Source organism: Arachis ipaensis, chromosome B01 (genome assembly GCF_000816755.2).
Source record: "Arachis ipaensis cultivar K30076 chromosome B01, Araip1.1, whole genome shotgun sequence".
Classification (NCBI taxonomy): Eukaryota; Viridiplantae; Streptophyta; class Magnoliopsida; order Fabales; family Fabaceae; genus Arachis; species Arachis ipaensis.
The window spans coordinates 99,828,780-99,847,103 of record NC_029785.2 but is presented as its reverse complement, the minus strand read 5'-3'; the positions used below and the strand labels follow the sequence as shown (position 1 = coordinate 99,847,103).

At 35.8% G+C, this 18,324-nt stretch overlaps 2 long non-coding RNA genes across 2 annotated transcripts; both read right to left on the bottom strand.

The window, feature by feature from the left end:
• On the bottom strand, window positions 2,896–12,419 carry LOC107632277. The gene is made up of 3 exons (XR_002362279.1): window positions 12,409–12,419; window positions 3,346–3,653; window positions 2,896–3,012 (listed from the first exon to the last, which is right to left on the bottom strand). It is a non-coding gene; the product is annotated as an uncharacterized LOC107632277 (long non-coding RNA).
• On the bottom strand, window positions 6,342–6,736 carry LOC107632271. Its single transcript, XR_001618690.2, has 3 exons — window positions 6,664–6,736; window positions 6,490–6,566; window positions 6,342–6,398 (listed from the first exon to the last, which is right to left on the bottom strand). It is a non-coding gene; the product is annotated as an uncharacterized LOC107632271 (long non-coding RNA).

Genomic DNA, 18,324 nt, shown 5'->3' with positions numbered 1-18,324 from the left:
TGACATCATTTTCATATATATAGTTTTTAGTAGTTTTATTTAGTTTTTACTGAGTTTTTATAGGTTTTAGTGTTAAATTTACATTTTTGGATTCTACTATGAGTTTTTATGTTTTTGGGCAATTTTAGTTAATTTCTGGCTGAAATTGAGGAGCTGGAGCAGAAATCTGATTCAGAGACAGAGGAAGCATTGCAGATGCTATCCAGATTTGACCTGCTTGCATTTGGAAGAGCTTTTCTGGAGCTACAAAAGTCCAAATGGAGCGCTCTTAACGATTATGGAAAGCTGACTTCCAGAGCTTCCCAGCAATATATAATAGTTGATACATTGCTTCGGATTTAAAGGCCTAAAACTGGCGTCCAATGCCAACTTCCTGCCCCATCCAGGTGTCCAGCGCCCAAAGAGCGGAGCCCAGCATCCAAAGGCCCAGAGAGGACCCCCTAGATGGCATTCCACACCCAAGGTACCTCATAGCACGTGAATCTCATTAAAGCTCAGCCCAAACACTCACCAAGTGGGCCTCAGAAGTAGATTTTAGCACTAAATAGACTGTTTTACCCTTACTAGTCATCTGTTTAATATTTAAGGGATTAATTCTATGTAATTCAGAGTCTTTTTTGGACCACTTTTCATCACTTTCTGATTCAGGAGAGCTCCATACACATTTTTATCTTTGTATTTTACTTTCAGTATGAGTTTCTAAACCTCCTAGGTTGAGGAGAGGAGCCCTGCTGAGTACTATGAATTAATTAAAGTACTATTTCTCTTTCTTTAATCCGTGTCTGATCTATCTCTAAAATGTATATCCCGATCTTCATCGTGATGAGTAGGACGATTTGACAAATTGGCTTGTTCATCACATTAAGACGAACGTGCCTGACAAACACCCGCGTCTACTTGGGTTTGTGTGAATACTTCGCCGGAAAGCACGAACCAACAGCTATGGATTTATATCTCTCAGACGGTTAATCCACGATTTTGTTGGGGACTTCTCGAGACATCAGTTCAGCCGATCTCCGGGGAGATTAAGGTCTCCGTGGTATAGGCCAGTTCCAAGAAGCAACGTTCTCTGATCCGAAAGATTCTACCTTGTCTGTGGAGTTTTGAGTAGGATCGCCAAGAGAATGGATTGCTATGCGTTTCATCCTCCATTGGATTGAATACCAAGGGCCCTGGCGTTCATTCTGTAGCAGAGGAGATCAACGACCATTGGCGTGGCTTTGATCACTTACATCCTGCCATAGAAGAAGATCATTCACAAGCAAAGAAGCTGATAGTACCAGAGTTACTTCAGAAAGACAAAGCAATGCCGACTCTCAATCTAATCCTATCATCTATTCCTATCCCTGAAAACATATGCTTTACACATTCAACATAAAACTTTCTAATTCCTCCTGACTAAGACCTGAAAGACAACCACAAGCTTGCTTCAAGCCACAATCCTCATGGGATCGACCCTGCCTCGCTCAGGTATTACTTGGATGACCAAGTGCACTTGCTGGTACTGCTGCTATCGTACGAAATAGTGTGGGTTTTGGTACACGCGCACCAAGTTTTTGGCACCGTTGACGGGGATTGTTGAATTTGGACAAACTACCGGATTGTTTTGTTCCTTAGATCAGGTAAGTTTATTTTACATTATTTTAATTGAGTCTTTTAATTTTTGTTTTCTTCTTCATAATTTTCAAAAATTTCAAAAACTTTTTCAAAAATATTTTTCTTTTCTTTGTTTGATCTTTGTTCTTATTTTGAGTCTTTTATTTTTGTTCTTGTTGTGTTTTTTTTTTATTTTTATGAGTCTTTGAGTCTTTTATTTTTACTTTACTCTTCTTCAAATTTTCGAAAATCATAAAAAGATTTTTAAAAATATTTTTAATTTTGTAGTTCAATTGGTTAGAGCGTTGTGCTTATGTTTTTGGTAAAATTTCGTGTTCTTTGAGTCTTTCTTTCTAAAAACTTTTTAAAAATAACTTTTCTTTGGTTAATTCTTGTGTTTTTCTTTTAATTTTTTTTAGAAAACCAAAACATAAATTTTCTTATTTGTTTTCTAAAAAAAATTTTAAGTTTAGTGTCTTTTTGTGTTCTTGAGTTCTTTGGGTCTTTAAATTTTTGTTCTTTGTGTTCTTGTGAGTCTTCAAGGTGTTCTTAAGTCTTGCATGTGTTTAGATCTTAAAATTTTTAAGTTTGATGTCCCTTGGTGTTTCCCTCCAAATTTTCGAAAAAGCAAGGGTCACAACTAGAAAATGGATTAATACAAACAGATTTACAGACGGATTTAGTCTTTATTACAGACGGATTTTTGGTTACCGACGAAATTACCGACGGATTTTGTTCCTCTGTAAAAGCCCCGTCGGAAATTATTTACCGACGGATTTTTTTCCGTCGGAAAATTACAGACGAATTTTTACCAGATACCGACGGATTTTTCCTCTGTAAATTTCTATCAATTTCCCAAAGGCGACGAACTTTCCGACGGATTTTTCGTCTGTAATTACAGACGAATTTTTTGACGGATTTTTCGTCTGTAATTACTGACAGATTTTCTGACAGATTTTTCGTTTGTAATTTGAACTTTGGAAAATCATCTTACACATTAATTACAGACAGAAAATCCGTCTGTAAATCTGTCAATAAAGTAAAATGGAATTTTTTTTATTTTTCTAATTACAAAATAAACTTATTTTCATACAAAATAAATATAAATTTAATAAATACAAATTTTTATTGATGGTATAAATAGAAAAGCACACCAGTGAGTACAAAACGCTTTCTTTATAATAAGAAGCAATTATTTTCATACAATAATACAATCTAAATACATTAGATGACAAATAACTACTAGTGTACTCATCAAGATTCAATATCCTAATTTATGGATAGCTTCATTCTTTCTTGAACTTCTTAGTGATGATGGCAATATACTTGCTTCTTGAGATTCTTGGTCCATCAAAATTATTCGCTGCTTCCCACTTTCTGAGTAGAGGATGTCTACTTTACTATATCCGATCTACACTGCAGTTATTAGAAAAAAGAACCAAAAAGGAATTGTTACCACTGCAGTTACTTTTGATTAAATTTCAAGTATCTACCTGCAATAATTTGGAATTCTTCCATAGATTTCTCAGATTCAATTCAGTGACTGGATACTTTATACAAGTCTTTGATCAATTAAGCAATCAAGAACTATCATTGAGTTGAGGAAGAGAAGAGGCCTCAATTCACAACAATTATATGAACATGAAAATGCAATGTCTGAAGAGAAAACAACATAAATGAATCAATTAAATAAAAAAAAGAAAACAGTAAGAATTGAAGTAGAAGATGATGATGGAGAAAGAAGAATACCTCTTCCCTATGTGTTGCTCTCTCAACAGCATCAAGGTTCCTTCTTGAAGAAGTATTCTTCCTTGCCACCACACAATCCACAGAAGCAGAAGCATGATCTGATGCGAATCCAATTCCAGGGCCACACCATACATCCTAAGAAGAAGAAGAAGAAGAAGAAGAAGAAGAAGAAGAAGAAGAAGAAGAAGAAGAAGAAGAAGCATGTTTATGGTGACATGTTATGCTGCTTTTTTCAGTGTTCCTCCTTCTGCACTTCTTGTTCTTCCTAGTGTTCTTCCAATCAGCAGAGGATCGAATCACAGCAGGAACTGAGAGGTTTCATTGGAGAAAGAGGAGAGGATGAGAGAGAATATGGTGGATTTGCAGCTTGTGGTTTGGATCATGGGGAAATAATGTTGAATCATTATGAACAAAGAAATAATGTTGAATCATTAAAAAGAACTAACCGTTCCATGATCTTTTAGCCACATTCCTAAAGGTCTATTAGTATTCTAAGGATCATAGGGTTCACCATAAAAGAAGTCCGGAACAACCACATAGTAACCAGAAGCTGCAATCTTGTCTGCAAGCTTCCTAAACAACAAAAGATGAACAATGTTATTTAGGACAGGAACACATTGAGATGGAAACAGAGATAATTGACAATAAGAGCAGATTGAATCAGATTAGCCTCCTGCTTCTATTGGTGGTAAAATTTATCAAAACCTTCAGAAATTTCAAGTGAAAGATAGCGAGGCTTAATCTTAGCAAGTAACCTCAAACAAGAAAAGCTTATACCTTCCTTTCTTGTCAATTTTTGTTCAGTCAACTGTCAAACAAGAACACATTCAAATAATTAGAATAAAGCAACAAAATTTGGTTTAATGAGGAGAAATAAGCTACAAGACATGTCCTGAATATTAGATTAAATTACCATATCCATTAAACTACAAGGAAGTAGTAGTAGTAGTAGTAGTAACAATAAACAAACTTAATTCCTGCTTTCACTTGTCAAATATCTTGTAGCTCGTTCTCCATCCAAAAAAGCCTGGGATGTTCAGCATGTCATCAGTATATACTCCAATTTGAAAACAAAATTATTTCTTATAAATTAGACTCATCCGAAAGATATTGATGGGTCAACACATTCTCTTAACCTTTAGGCTTCCTTTTGTACAAAAGATAACAGAAAATGAAGGTACGAAAGAGGGATACACTGTATTTTTCTGGTGTATCTAGAAAAGAAATAAGTGCCTTATAATTATGGCACATGAATCATAGAAGCCATCGGGTACACATTTTAAATTAAATTTTGCATGAGTATAGTTTCACTGCCCTCCAAACTTTAAATGTTTATTTCTCTTTCTACTAATTTGGACCCCTTAATTTGCTAGCCTGCCAACACGTTTCAATGTTCCACTACTATATATTTCTTAATAGAAATTATTATTATCCTATTATTTAATATGCAATTCCTGACATACTTTGTTCAAGTACCAATAACTTATTTTTATTGTAAAAGCATGTACCTTTTCATTGTTCCTATCTAATCTAATATCTATATATATAACCTTCTCTTCAACAAACACAAAGCACTACTACATGGTATCTGAATATATTGAGGAGTTTGTTCATGAGATTCTTTCTTCATTCCGGGTTTAGATTTTTCTTGAGTAGCATTATATCCAAAAAGCGACTCCATCATTTCTTTATAGAACCTGTCAAGAACATACCATTCAACTCAACTCAAATGTAGTCGCAACAAGAAAACCCTCGTTATTGCAGAAAACCAACTACCCTTCTTTCCCATATCAGTAGCATTAGTATCTTTTCCTGTAAAGAGTTTATGATTTAAGAAAACTCCAAATATAACATGAATCCAGTATTGTAAGATCAAAATCACATTCTTTTTTATACAATCTTGGATTCTTTTAGAAAAAATAAAACTATTATCAAATCAAACTAGTGAATAGCATATCCGTGTGATAATGTAGATCCACTAGTGACCCTCATAAACTCCTCAACATGTCTAGGCAAAGGGCAGCTCCTGATAACAAGATTTGAACTCGTCCACCTAATGCTTGTTTTGTCTACCAATTATTCAAACCAATAATGCATTAGCTTTTTAATTCAATCTTTCATGAGTTTTCTATCTTGCTAGCAAAGTATTGATTAAGTTTAAAGCATACCTTATCAAACACAAGCTTATCAAACAAAGGTGCTGCTTTGTATTGTGGAAGACCCTTCTCTAGATTTCTCACTTGCTGTTGTTAGAGTCAAGATTAGTTTACATATGAATTGGTAATTAAAACTGTCAAAGAGATTAATTAGTGATAAAAAATACTAGTTATATGCATAATGAAACAATGGTAGTTTGGAATATATATATATATATATATATATATATATATATTAACTAGTGATAAAACATACTAGTTATATGCATAATGAAACAATGTGGCAGGAACAAGTTGAATATGGTGGGAGGTATGAAACATGCTAAAATGGTAAAGAGTAGAGTTCTGAAACCAGATTGCTAATGGACACACACGTCAGAATACCAATAATAAAATAATTTTGCTGCTTTTTTGCAACCAATTTTGCTATACAATGAAACCATACACTTACCATCAAACTGCTCAAAGAGATCCTTGCTGTTCTTTGCCACGTCTTCCTCTGTTGCAACACGAGCAGAATTGATCTCCATGCCATGTTGCTCATTGCTATTAGAAGCATTACTATACACAAGTGATTGATATTGCATCAGTTGATCATAAAAGTATTAGTTTAAGAGCGGATTACGACTGAATGAAGCACATTTTCAAAAAGCATGGGCATTACTGACAGTTATTCTCAGTTTCTCACAATCAATTCACTAGATACCTGATTAGTGACACTGCTGCAGAAATATGTTTGGACTTTTTCTCATTTACAGCCTCATGAGTCCTCTTAATATGCTCTAAAGCTGATCCAGCGGTATTTACACTACAGATATAAAACATTTTTCACAAACCAACCTCTTTTCCTTTTCGAATCGGCCTTACTGCGATTATGGTTGCTTGGCCATCCCTATCCTGTATACAAAAAGATTAGGACTACAAAGATAGTCATATCTTTGCAGAATCAAATTAAACCAGGTACCGATTGACTCAGTTCGAAACGTACCTCGTCTCTCTTGAAGGCTTTGGCATTAGAACTACAGGAATGGTTCATGCAGCTTTGCAAAGGAAAAAAAGCAGTTCCTACAGTAAAATTTAAAAGGATTCAGGTATAATTACAAATAAAACTGCATAATTTCAATAACCAGTAGGCTAACACTAACTGTGATTCATTCATTACCTTGGCAACAAACAGAATAGTCTTCACCAAGAGCATCTAAATATGGTTGTGTAATTTTCTCAACTTCTTCCTACTATTAACAATGACGAGGAAAGGAATCGAGTCAAAAGAGTTTCTTTCTTTGGAGATAAAGTAGAAAAGTAATTTGAACAAAATTCTAACTTTATCAGGATTTTTCAGATCATCAATGTATAAAAAGTAATCCTCCACAGGAGAAGCTACAACCAAATCACTGGAATATATAAACCAAGGATTAATACACAGGTTAGTTCAATCCAAAATTTCAATTCAATAGAAAAAAAATGGCAGAGACTAGAAAGGGTTACACAGTCATAGGGAAGAAACAAAGAAGAGAAGAATGAAGGGAGTTCGTTCATAGAAAGCTTGCCATATCTGTCATTGTAATAAAATCCTAAATTTGTTTTGAGAACAGAACAGATACAATTGCAAGAAAATCAATGTAATATGAAGGAACGACGAAACCTACGGCGACGAGAAGAAGAGGTAAAAGCGGCGGCGACGACGCTGACGAGCTTTAGCGAGCAGCGACAGAAAACAACGTGGAGAAGGTAGCGAAATTCATCGGCATTGATACTGAAAGAGAGAGATTGGGGAAGGGGTGTGATGGAGCTTCGTGAATGGCGGTGAAGGGGCGAAAGGCGCCGATGATGAAAGATTAGGAGCGAATCGGTGAGAAGCGGCGTCGATGAAGGATGGGGTGTTTTGTAAAATGAAGACGCCGTCGAGGAGAACGTGATTTTCATACCCTTATTTTCACCTCTTTCGATAGAATAATTTAAATTATAGACGGAAAATCCGTCTGTAACTATTTTTTACGGAAAAAATTAATTTTTCTGACAGAATTATAGACGGATTCTCTTTTCCGTTTGTAATTTATGCTAATATATTTTTTTTGTTTTCCGACAAAAAAATCCCTCTGAAATTCTGTCTGTATTTCAGTGGGATAAAATCCGTCGAAAATATCCGTCTGTAATAACTAGTTTTCTAGTAGTGGGTACTAGATCTAAAAATTTTAAATCTTGTGTCTTTTTTGTGTTTTTCTCTTTCATTATAAAATTCAAAAATAAAAAAATATATTTTCTAACTAATTTTGACTATAATTTTCGAAAATTAGCTTAAAAATTCAGATTTTAAATTTAAAATTTTATCTTATCATATCTTAGTTGTCAAGTTTTCAAAAATCAAAATTTTTAAAAATAAAGAAATCATATCTTTTTTAAAAATCTTATCTTTTTCAAATTTTAAATTTTAAAATCAAATCTTTTTCAAAATCTTATCTTTTTAGTTTCTTACCTTTTCTTTTCCACCTTCCAATTCTAAAATTCAATCTTTTTTTCAAATCTTTTAAATTTCTATCTTATCTTTTTCTAATTTCAAATTTTAATTTTAAATCTTTTCTTGTCTTATCTTTTATTATTTTTATTTTTTATCTTTTCTTAATTAATATCTTATCTTCTCTCTCATCTTTTTCAAAACCACCTAACTAACTCTTCTCTTCCTTAATTTTCGAAAATAATATCTTCTTTTCTCTTTCTTTTTCAAAACTACCTAACTAACTCTTTTCTCTTCCAAATTTTCGAAAACTTCTCTCTCTTTTCTCTCTTCTATTTTTCCAGAATTTAACAATTAAAATAAAAATCTTTTTAAATTATTAACCATATTTTTGAATCATTCTTTCAAGAGCCAACATATTTAACATTCTTAAACAACAACTTCAAAAGATATATGCACTGTTCAAGCATACACTCAGAAAACAAGAAGCATTGTCACCACATCAATATAATTAAGCTAAGTTCAAGGATAAATTCGAAACTCATGTACTTCTTATTCTTTTGAATTAAAACATTTTTTCATTTAAGAGAGGTGATGGATTCATAGGACATTCATACTTTAAGACAAAGTTACTAACTACTAATGATCATGTAATGAAGACACAAACATAGATAAGCACATAACATAGAAAACGAAAAACAGAAGAAAGAAGAACAAGGAATGAATCCACCTTAGTGATGGTGGCGTTTCCTTCTTGAGGAACCTATGATGTCCTTGAGCTCTTCTATGTCTCTTCCTTGTCTTTGTTGCTCCTCCCTCATTGCTTTTTGATCTTCTCTTATTTCCTGAAGCATGATGGAGTGCTTTTGATGTTCCACCCTTAGTTGTCCCATATGGGAGTTCAATTCTTCTAGGGAGGTGTTGATTTGCTCCCAATAGTTTTGTGGAGGAAAGTGCATTTGAGGCATCTCCGGGATCTCATGGTGATGAGCTTCATACGCGTGGAAGAAGAGGGGGAGACAAAGAATGTAATATAATGGAAGAAACACAACTGTGAGGATGGAAAGAGGTGAAATGAGATGTTAAGATATGAATGAATAAATAGAATGAGATGGGGGAGGGATAATTTTCGAAAATTATTTTGAAAAAGGAGTTAGTGATTTTTGAAAATTGGTTTTTGAAAATTTGTTAGTATTTTTTTCGAAAAATTTTTGAAATCAAAAATAAAAAATAAAAATAATTAGTTAATTAAAAAAGAAATTTTTGAAAAGAGGGGAGATATTTTCGAAAATTAGAGAGAGAGAGAGTTAGTTAGGTAGTTTTGAAAAAGTTAAGAAACAAACAAAAAGTTAGTTAGTTAGTTGAAACAAATTTTTGAAAAGATAAGAATTTAGGAAGTTAGAAAAGATATTTTGAAAAGATATTTTTGAAAAAGATAAGATAAGAAGATATTTTTGAAAAGATATGATAGAAATTAGTTTTTTGAAAAAGATTTGATTTTTAAAATCACAATTAATGACTTGATTCACAAGGAATCACAAGATATGATTGTAGAACTTAAAGTTTGAATTTTTCTTAACAAGCAAGTAACAAACTTCAAATTTTTGAACCAAAACATTAATTGTTTAAGTTATTTTCGAAAATTATGATTTAAAATGAGAAAAAGATTTTTGAAAAATATTTTTGGAATTTTCAAAAATAACTAAGAATTTTGAAAAAGATTTGATTTTTGAAAAAGATTTTGAAAAAGATAAGATTTTCAAATTTGAAAATTTGATTTGACTCATAAGAAACAACTTGATTTTAAAAATTTTTGAAAAAGTCAACTCAATTTTCGAATTTGATGAGAGAAAAAGGGAAAGATATTTTTTTGATTTTGAAATTTTTATGAAAACATGAAAATTATGCAATGCATGAAATTTTTAGATCAAAACAATGAATGCATGCAAGAATGCTATGAATGTCAAGAGGAACACCAAGAACACTATGAAGATCATGATGAACATCAAGAACATATTTTTGAAAAATTTTTAATGCAAAGAAAACATGCAAGACACCAAACTTAGAATTCTTTAATGCTTAGACACCTAGGATGATGGATTCATCCTCTTCCTTTCCAGTATCTAGGACTATGAAATCAGCAGGGATGTAAAGGCCCTCAACTTTTACCAATACGTCCTCTACTTGTCCATAAGCCTGTCTTCTTGAGCTGTCTGCCATCTCTAGTGAGATTTTAGCAGCTTGCACCCCATAGATTCCCAGTTTCTCTATCACAGAGAAGGGCATGAGGTTTACTCCTGAACCAAGGTCACACAGAGCTTTAAAGATCACAGTGCCCATGGTACAAGGTAATATGAACTTTCCAGGATCCTGTCTCTTCTGAGGCAATGTCAGTTGATCCAGATCACTTAGTTCATTGATGAACAAGGGAGGTTCAACTTCCCAAGTATTAATGCCAAATAATTTGGCATTCAGCTTCATGATTGCACCAAGAAACTTGGCAGTTTGCTCTTCAGTGACATCCTCATTCTCTTCAGAAGAGGAATACTCATCAGAGCTCATGAAGGGCATAAGGAGGTTCAATGGAAGCTCTATGGTCTCTAGATGAGCCTCAGAGTCCCTTGGTTCCCCAGAGGGAAGCTCCTTATCGATCACTGGACGTCCCAGGAGGTCTTCCTCCTTGGGATTCACGTCCTCTCCTCCCCTCATAGGTTCGGCCATGGCGCTTATGTCAATGGCCTTGCACTCTCCTTTTGGATTCTCTTCTGTATTGCTTGGGAGAGTACTAGGAGGGATTTCAGTGATCCTTTTACTCAGCTGGCCCACTTGTGCTTCCAGATTTCTAATCGAAGACCTTGTTTTATTCATGAAACTTACAGTGGCCTTAAATAGATCAGAGACTAGATTTGCAAAAAGACTAGTAAAAGGTCCTATTTATAATAAACTAGTCACTAGGGTTTACATGAGTAAGCAATTGATGAATAAATCCACTTCCGGGGCCCACTTGGTGTGTGTTTGGGCTGAGCCTAAGTGTTGCACGTGCAGAGGTCATTTGTGGAGTTGAACGCCAGTTTCTGTGCCAGTTTGGGCGTTCAACTCTGGTTTTGGATCCTTTTCTGGCGCTGGACGCCAGATTTGGGCAGAAGGCTGGCGTTGAACGCCAGTTTACGTCGTCAATTCTTGGCCAAAGTATGGACTATTATACATTGCTGGAAAGCCCTGGATGTCTACTTTCCAACGCAATTGGAAGCGCGCCATTTTGAGTTCTGTAGCTCCAGAAAATCCACTTTGAGTGCAGGGAGGTCAGAATCCAACAGCATCAGCAGTCCTTTTTCAACCTCTGAATCTGATTTTTGCTCAAGTCTCTCAATTTCCGTCAGAAAATACCTGAAATCACAGAAAAACACACAAACTCATAGTAAAGTCCAGAAATGTGAATTTAACATAAAAACTAATGAAAACATCCCTAAAAGTAACTAGATCCTACTAAAAACATACTAAAAACAATGTCAAAAAGCGTATAAATTATCCGCTCATCAGGTGTGTAACCAACTCACATGTGGGTTGGGAACTCGGTTGTCCAAAGAAAACGGATTTAACGTTGTAAGTATAGTCCTAACCCGATGAATTGGCCCCTTGAATCAAATTGAAAATTCACAAGATATGTCACAAGCAAAACCAAATTAAAACTGAGAGTATTAGACTCCCAAGTCGTCTCCCTAGGAGCACTTTAGAACAATGAGTGTGCAATTCCGGTTGTAGTGATCAACGGGTTGTGAATGAAGAAATGAACATATAAAGTAATAAAAGAACATGCAAAATTGTAATGATTGAACTAATTAAGAAATTAAAGAACCGACTATGCAATATAAACAAGTAAAGTATAAAAGAAATCAACATATAAAGGTATAAAAGATTGAAAGCATCAAAAAGAGTCTTAGCTTGGAGTGAGTTAAGGGTCCTTTCCTTGTTGGAACCACAACTATGACAATTATGATGGATTAGTCTCACTTGATCAACCCTCACATTGAAAAGTAAGTTAAATGAGCATAAGTGTCCTTAACCCACAAATCCTAACTTGCTTTCTAATTACTTTTGCAACAAATTAGCGTTAGTGGAAACAAGAACAATTAACAACCCAAGAATTAAAACTAAATGTTGGACATTCTAACTCTAGGAACCCAATTGCTCACTTTACCCAAGCCAAGAACCAAAAAATTTAGCCTAAAACCATGTTTGACATTTTGTCAAACACTTGGTGGGTAAAAAGCTTAAACATGAGGAAAACGAGTAAAGGCTTGAAACTAAAAGTAACAATTGATCTCAATCAACAAGAATAACACAAGAAAGCATGTAACAAGCATCAAACATCAAATTCATCAACAAGAAATTTAAATTGCATGAGAGAAGCAAAATTGAACTATAACTTGAATTAGAAAAAAGAGTAATGACAATGTAACTATAAAGAGTAATAACAAGAGAATACTTACAATGGAAGCTTTCAAAATCCAAGATAAAAAATGGAAATGGCACTTGAATATAAAACCCTAATATAAACCCTAATAGAGAAGATGAAAAACTTAGAGAAAAACTAAACTAAAAACTCCTACCATTACTCCAAAGCTATACTAAATGATATCATGTGTTATGTCTTCATTTCCCCCTCCAATATGAGCTAGAAGACTTCAGAAATGGGCCTCCAAAGCCCCCAAATTGCGAGGCATGTGCCATTTTAATGAAGTCATGTGCGGACACCTGTGCGGACGCACAGGTGCGTGCGTCCGCACACTTCGGCGAAAATCCCGACTTGTGCGTACGCATAGGAAGCTGTGTGCACGCACACTAGGCGATGCTGGGACGGACACGCAACACGCTCTAAGTACTCCACGTGCTTTGCTTGGATGGCTGTGCGTACAAATAGGTAGCTGTGCGCACGCACACATCTCTGAGCTCATATCCTTTAATTTCTCTTGCTTTCTCGACTTTGCATGCTCTTTTTCTATTTTTTCCAATCCATTCCTACCTTATATACCTGAAAGCACTCACCAATAACATCAAGGCATCGAATGGAAGGCAAATAGAATAAAATAGATTCAATTAGGTATAAAAGAGCATATTTTCATGATCAAGCACAAATTGGGAAGAGAGATCAAAAGCATGCTATTCAAGGGAATAAGTGTGAGTTTATATGATGAAAATCCATTGAATTCTAACCAAAAATCACCATCAATTATGGACTCATCAGAGTTCTGATGACTACTCATCGTCAAGTGAGGTGGAAGACTCTAGGGAAGAGCAAGTTGCTCGGCACCTAAAAGCTCTCAGGAAGCTGAATGCCAAACTATTTGGTACAAAGCCTTTGGAGGAAGAACCTCCATTGCTTTCTGATAAACCACTATTTTATGGTTTATATTGTGTTTAATTGTGTGGTTTTATCATGATCCTTACCCACTTATTCATTAATTTAGCATGCATTTATATTTCCTTCCTGAAATTATTACATGATTGAAAACTGCTTCCTAGAGACTTTTAATTATGCATTTTTATTCTCCTTTATTCCATTCGATGCTGTGATCTGTGTGTTAAGCGTTTCAGGCTTTATAGGGCATGAATGAGTTGGAGATTGGAAAGGAAGCTAGCAAAAACGGAAGGAACACAAGAAATTGAGGAGATAACCAGCGAGAAGTGACGCGGCCGCATGGCTCATGTGACCGCGCGAAAGAGGAGAAATCGCAGTGACGCGGCCGCATAGCTCACGCGACCGCGCAGACTGGAAAAGCACGAGCGACGCGGAGGCGTGGACGACGCGAACGCGTGGCAAGGAAAAGCGCGAATGACGCGTCCGCATGGATGACGCGATCGCGTGACATGCGCGATCTGCATAATTTGCATGATTCGCTGGGGGCGATTTTGGACCCTATTTTGACCCAGTTCTCAGCCCAGAACAGCAGACTAGAGACAGAGAACATGCAGAAACCAGATACAATATTCATTCTACACAGTTTTAGTTTTTAGATCTAGTTTTACTCCTCCCCTAGGTTTTTCTCTCTGGACATTCATAGTTCTTAGGATTTAATTTGCGATTGCTCTTTGCATTGGATATTGAGAAGAGTTATTACCTCATCAAGACTTCGTCATTCTAGTTCGTTTTCTTTACTTGGTTTACTCATCCATGTTCTTTGCTTTGTTTAACTTTACCATTGGAATATTTTTAGGATTATTTAATACAAGGATCATTTTTATTTTTAATTGACTATTTTAATTTTTATTTACAATGTATTTCTTTAATTCCTTCTCATATGCTATGAATTTTACCTTTACAATGAGTGAGTAATTCCCTAACTTGATATGGAGTTGATTAAAAGGAACCCTTGAGTTGGAAGATTCAAGAGAAAGATTGTAATTGGGTTATTGTTGGTTTGCTCTCTAGTTCCTGACACCAATCCTCCCTAGAGTGGATTGGGACTTGTGAATAGAACAGTATTCCAACTTGTTTTTACCTTCCCTTACTTAGTAAAGGATAACTAAACGAAATAACTCTCAATTGTCAATTAATCTTAAGAGTGTTCCATCAAGAATAGGGCTACCATGTAATCAACTCCCAGTCAAGGATTTTATTTACATTACTCAATTTCATCAATTTAATTTCCTGTTTACTCAACTCAACCCTTTTCGAAAACATCTGATTAATAAAATAGCACCCTTTCCTGCAACTCGTTGGGAGACGACCTAGGATTCATACTCCCAGTATTTTAAATTTCAATTTTCTGTGACACCTTTCTAAATTGAGCGGTGGATTTCTAGTGAGTTAAGAACTATACTTGCAACGCATATATTCTAATAATTTTTAATTCACCAATTTCTGCCCGCATCACTTTCCAAAGACCTCAATGCTTTGGTTCAACAAGAGCTACCTCAGAAGCTTCCAGACCTTGGACGCCTTCTGATTCCTTGCACCATAGGCATCATGACCTTTGAGAAGGCTCTGTGTGACCTAGGGTCAAGTGTAGTAATGGAGAAGCTGGGAATCCAAGAGGAAACAAGGATTACCTTGCATAAGGACTGGATGATATTCAAGGTTCTTGACCCTCCATTACCCCCTGACAAGGGAGGCACTTGCATAAAGGATTCAGCATCCAAGCCTCCTCCCTTTGATGGAACTAATTCAATACCTCCTAATACCAAACGTACGTTTGATGTTGGATGTACATCGTCCACAAAGGAGGAAGGACCCAAAAGGAAGATACCTAGGGGCTGAAAAAAAAAATATCCCTACTGAGGGCTTTTCACCATGGAAAATGGTGTTCACTTGTCTCATCATGGTATTCACGATGGAAGAGAGAAGTGACAAAAAGGGACACCAGCATATTGCTGAAAGCCCAACCCTGCCTCAGGCAGTGAACAAAATCCTGTCTCTTGAGCGTATTAAGCTATTCCATGAGAGCACAGGAAGGCAACCCCCAGTAAGGAGTGAGGATTTATTCCTCTATGACTATCTTCCTCCTTGAAAGGAGTTGTCCGTCAAGCTAATGACATTAAAGAAGCGCTTGTTGGAAGGCAACCCAACCTTAATTATCTATTTTATTTTGTTTTGTTTTTTTTTTCTTTTAGATTCATGATCATGTGCATCAGTCAAGAGACAGAATTCACAGCAGTGAAAACAGAACACTCCAAGTGGAGTGTTAAAGTTGAACGCCAGCCAGGAAGCCCTGCTGGGCATTCAACTTCCCAAAAGGGGAGCATTGCTGGCGTTGAACGCCAGCCAGGGAGCAGCCCCTGGGTGTTCAAACGCTAATACAAAAGAGTAGGGAATTTGGAATTCCCTAGCCTCTCAGGACCAAGAAGTCCCACAGAAGCTCCACCTACCCCACCTTCTCCTATATTCATATTTGCTCGAGGACAAGCAAAACTCTTAAGTTTGGTGTTATAAAAGCTCTGCTTGGTGACTTCTACCACTCTTAAGTATAGAAGAAGAGGATGGAGCAAACTAGAGAGCATGCACATGAACCTGTGCAGCTGCCTCAACAAAGACAAATGAGTGACATAGAAGAGATCAAGCACTACGTGGGATCCTCAAGGAGGAGCACAGGCCACCATCATCCAGATGGATTCGTTCTCTTTTACTCCTTTCCTATTATTTTTTTGTTTTCTGTTTGTTTATCTATCTGTTCTCTTGTTCTAGTTACATGATTATTTGCATTTGATGTCTTTAAAATTGTAAAATGTTCCATATATCTCTCACATTGCTTAAATAATTTTTTTTAAAAAGAATTGAGAGATGCATGAATTTCAAGTTTAAAATAAGATTAGTTCAATTAGTTTGATATGGTGTCATTTGCTTTTATTTTCTAAATGTATGAAATAAACAGTGCATATTTGAAGTTAAAATTTATGAATGTTGGCTCTTGAAAGAATATGGAAAAAGAAAAAATATTATTGATAATCTGAAAAATTAATAAATTGATTCTTAAAGCAACAAAAAGCAGCAAAAGAAAAAGAAACAGCTTGCGAAAAAAAAGTAGCAAAAAATATAAAAAGAAAAAAAAATAAAAAGCAAGCAGAAAAAGCTAGTAACCCTTTAAACCAAAAGGCAAGGTAAAAGGGCCCAAGGCTTTGAGCATCAGCGGTTAGGAGGGCCCAAAGGAATAAAATCCCAGCCTAAGTAGCTCAATCTAAGCTGTCCCTAACCATGTACTTGTGGCGTGAAGGTGTCAAGTGAAAAGCTTGAGACTGAGTGGTGAAAGTCGTGGTCCAAAGCAAAAAGAGTGTACTTAAGAACTCTGGACACGTCTATCTGGGGAATCTAACAAAGCTGAGTCACAATCTGAAAAGGTTCACCCAGGTAAAGTGTCTGTGGCATGAATATATCTGGTGGTAATACTGTAAAACAGAGTGCTTAGGGTCACGGCTAAGACTTAAAAAGCTGTGTTCAAGAATCAAAATAAGCTTAACTAGAAAAGTCAATAATATCATATGGATTCTAAGTTCCTAAGGATGCCAACATCTGTGAGTTTCAATGGATAGTGAGATGCAAAAACTATTCAGAAGCAAAAAGCTACTAAGTCCCACTCATCCGATTTTTAACTAAGCTTCATTTGTTAGAAATTTATTGTATCTTAATTTTCTTTCTATCCTACTGTGTTTTTAGTTGCTTGGGGACAAGTAATAGTTTAAGTTTCGTGTTGTGATGACCGGATATTTTATACGCTTTTTGACATCATTTTCATATAGTTTTTAGTAATTTTTATTTAGTTTTTATTGAGTTTTTATTGTTTTTAGTGTTAAATTTTCATTTTTGGATTCTACTATGAGTTTTTGTATTTTTGGGCAATTTCAGGTAATTTCTGGCTGAAATTGAGGAGCTGGAGCAAAAGTCTGATTCAGAGACAGAGGAAGCACTACAGATGCTGTCCAGATCTGACCTACTTGCATTTGGAAGAGCTTTTCTAGAGCTACAGAAGTCCAAATAGAGCACTCTCAACGGCTATGAAAAGATAACTTCCAAATCTTTCAAGCAATATATAATAATACATACTTTTCTTCGGATTAGAAGGCCCAAAACTGGCGTCCAACGCCAGCTTCCTGCCCCTTCCAAGCGTCCAGCGTCCAAAGAGCGGAGCCCAGCATCCAAAGGCCTAGAAAGGACCCCCTAGATGGAATTCCACGCCCAAATACTCATTAAGTGGGCCTCAAAAGTGGATTTTAGCACTAAATAGACTATTTTATCCTTACTAGTCATCTGTTTAGTATTTAAGGGATTAACTCTATGTAAGTTAGAGTCTTTTTTGGACCACTTTTCAACACTCTCCGATTCAAGAGAGCTCCATACACATTTTTATCTTTGTGTTTTACTTTCAATATAAGTTTCTAAACCTCCTAGGTTGAGTGGAGGAGCCCTGCCGAGTCCTATGAATTAATTAAAGTACTATTTCTCCTTCTGCGATCCGTATCTGACCTATCTCTAAGAAGTATATCCCAATCTTCATCGTGATGAATAAGACGATCTGACAAATTGGCTCTGTTCATCACATTAAGACGAACGTGCCTGACAAACACCCGCGTCTACTTGGGTTCATGTGAATACTTGGCAGGAAAGCATGAACCAACAGCTATGGATTTACATCTCTCAGACGGTTAATCCACAATTTCGTTGGGGACTTCTTAAGACATCAGTTCAGCTGATCTCCGGGGAGATTAAGGTCTCCGTGGTATAGGCTAGATCCAAGAAGCAGCATTCTCTGATCTGAAAGATTCTACTTTGTCTGTGGAGTTTTGAGTAAGTTCGCCAAGAGAATGGATTGCTATGCGCTTCATCCTCCATCGGATTGAATACCAAGGGACCTGGCATTCATTCTGTAGCAGAAGAGA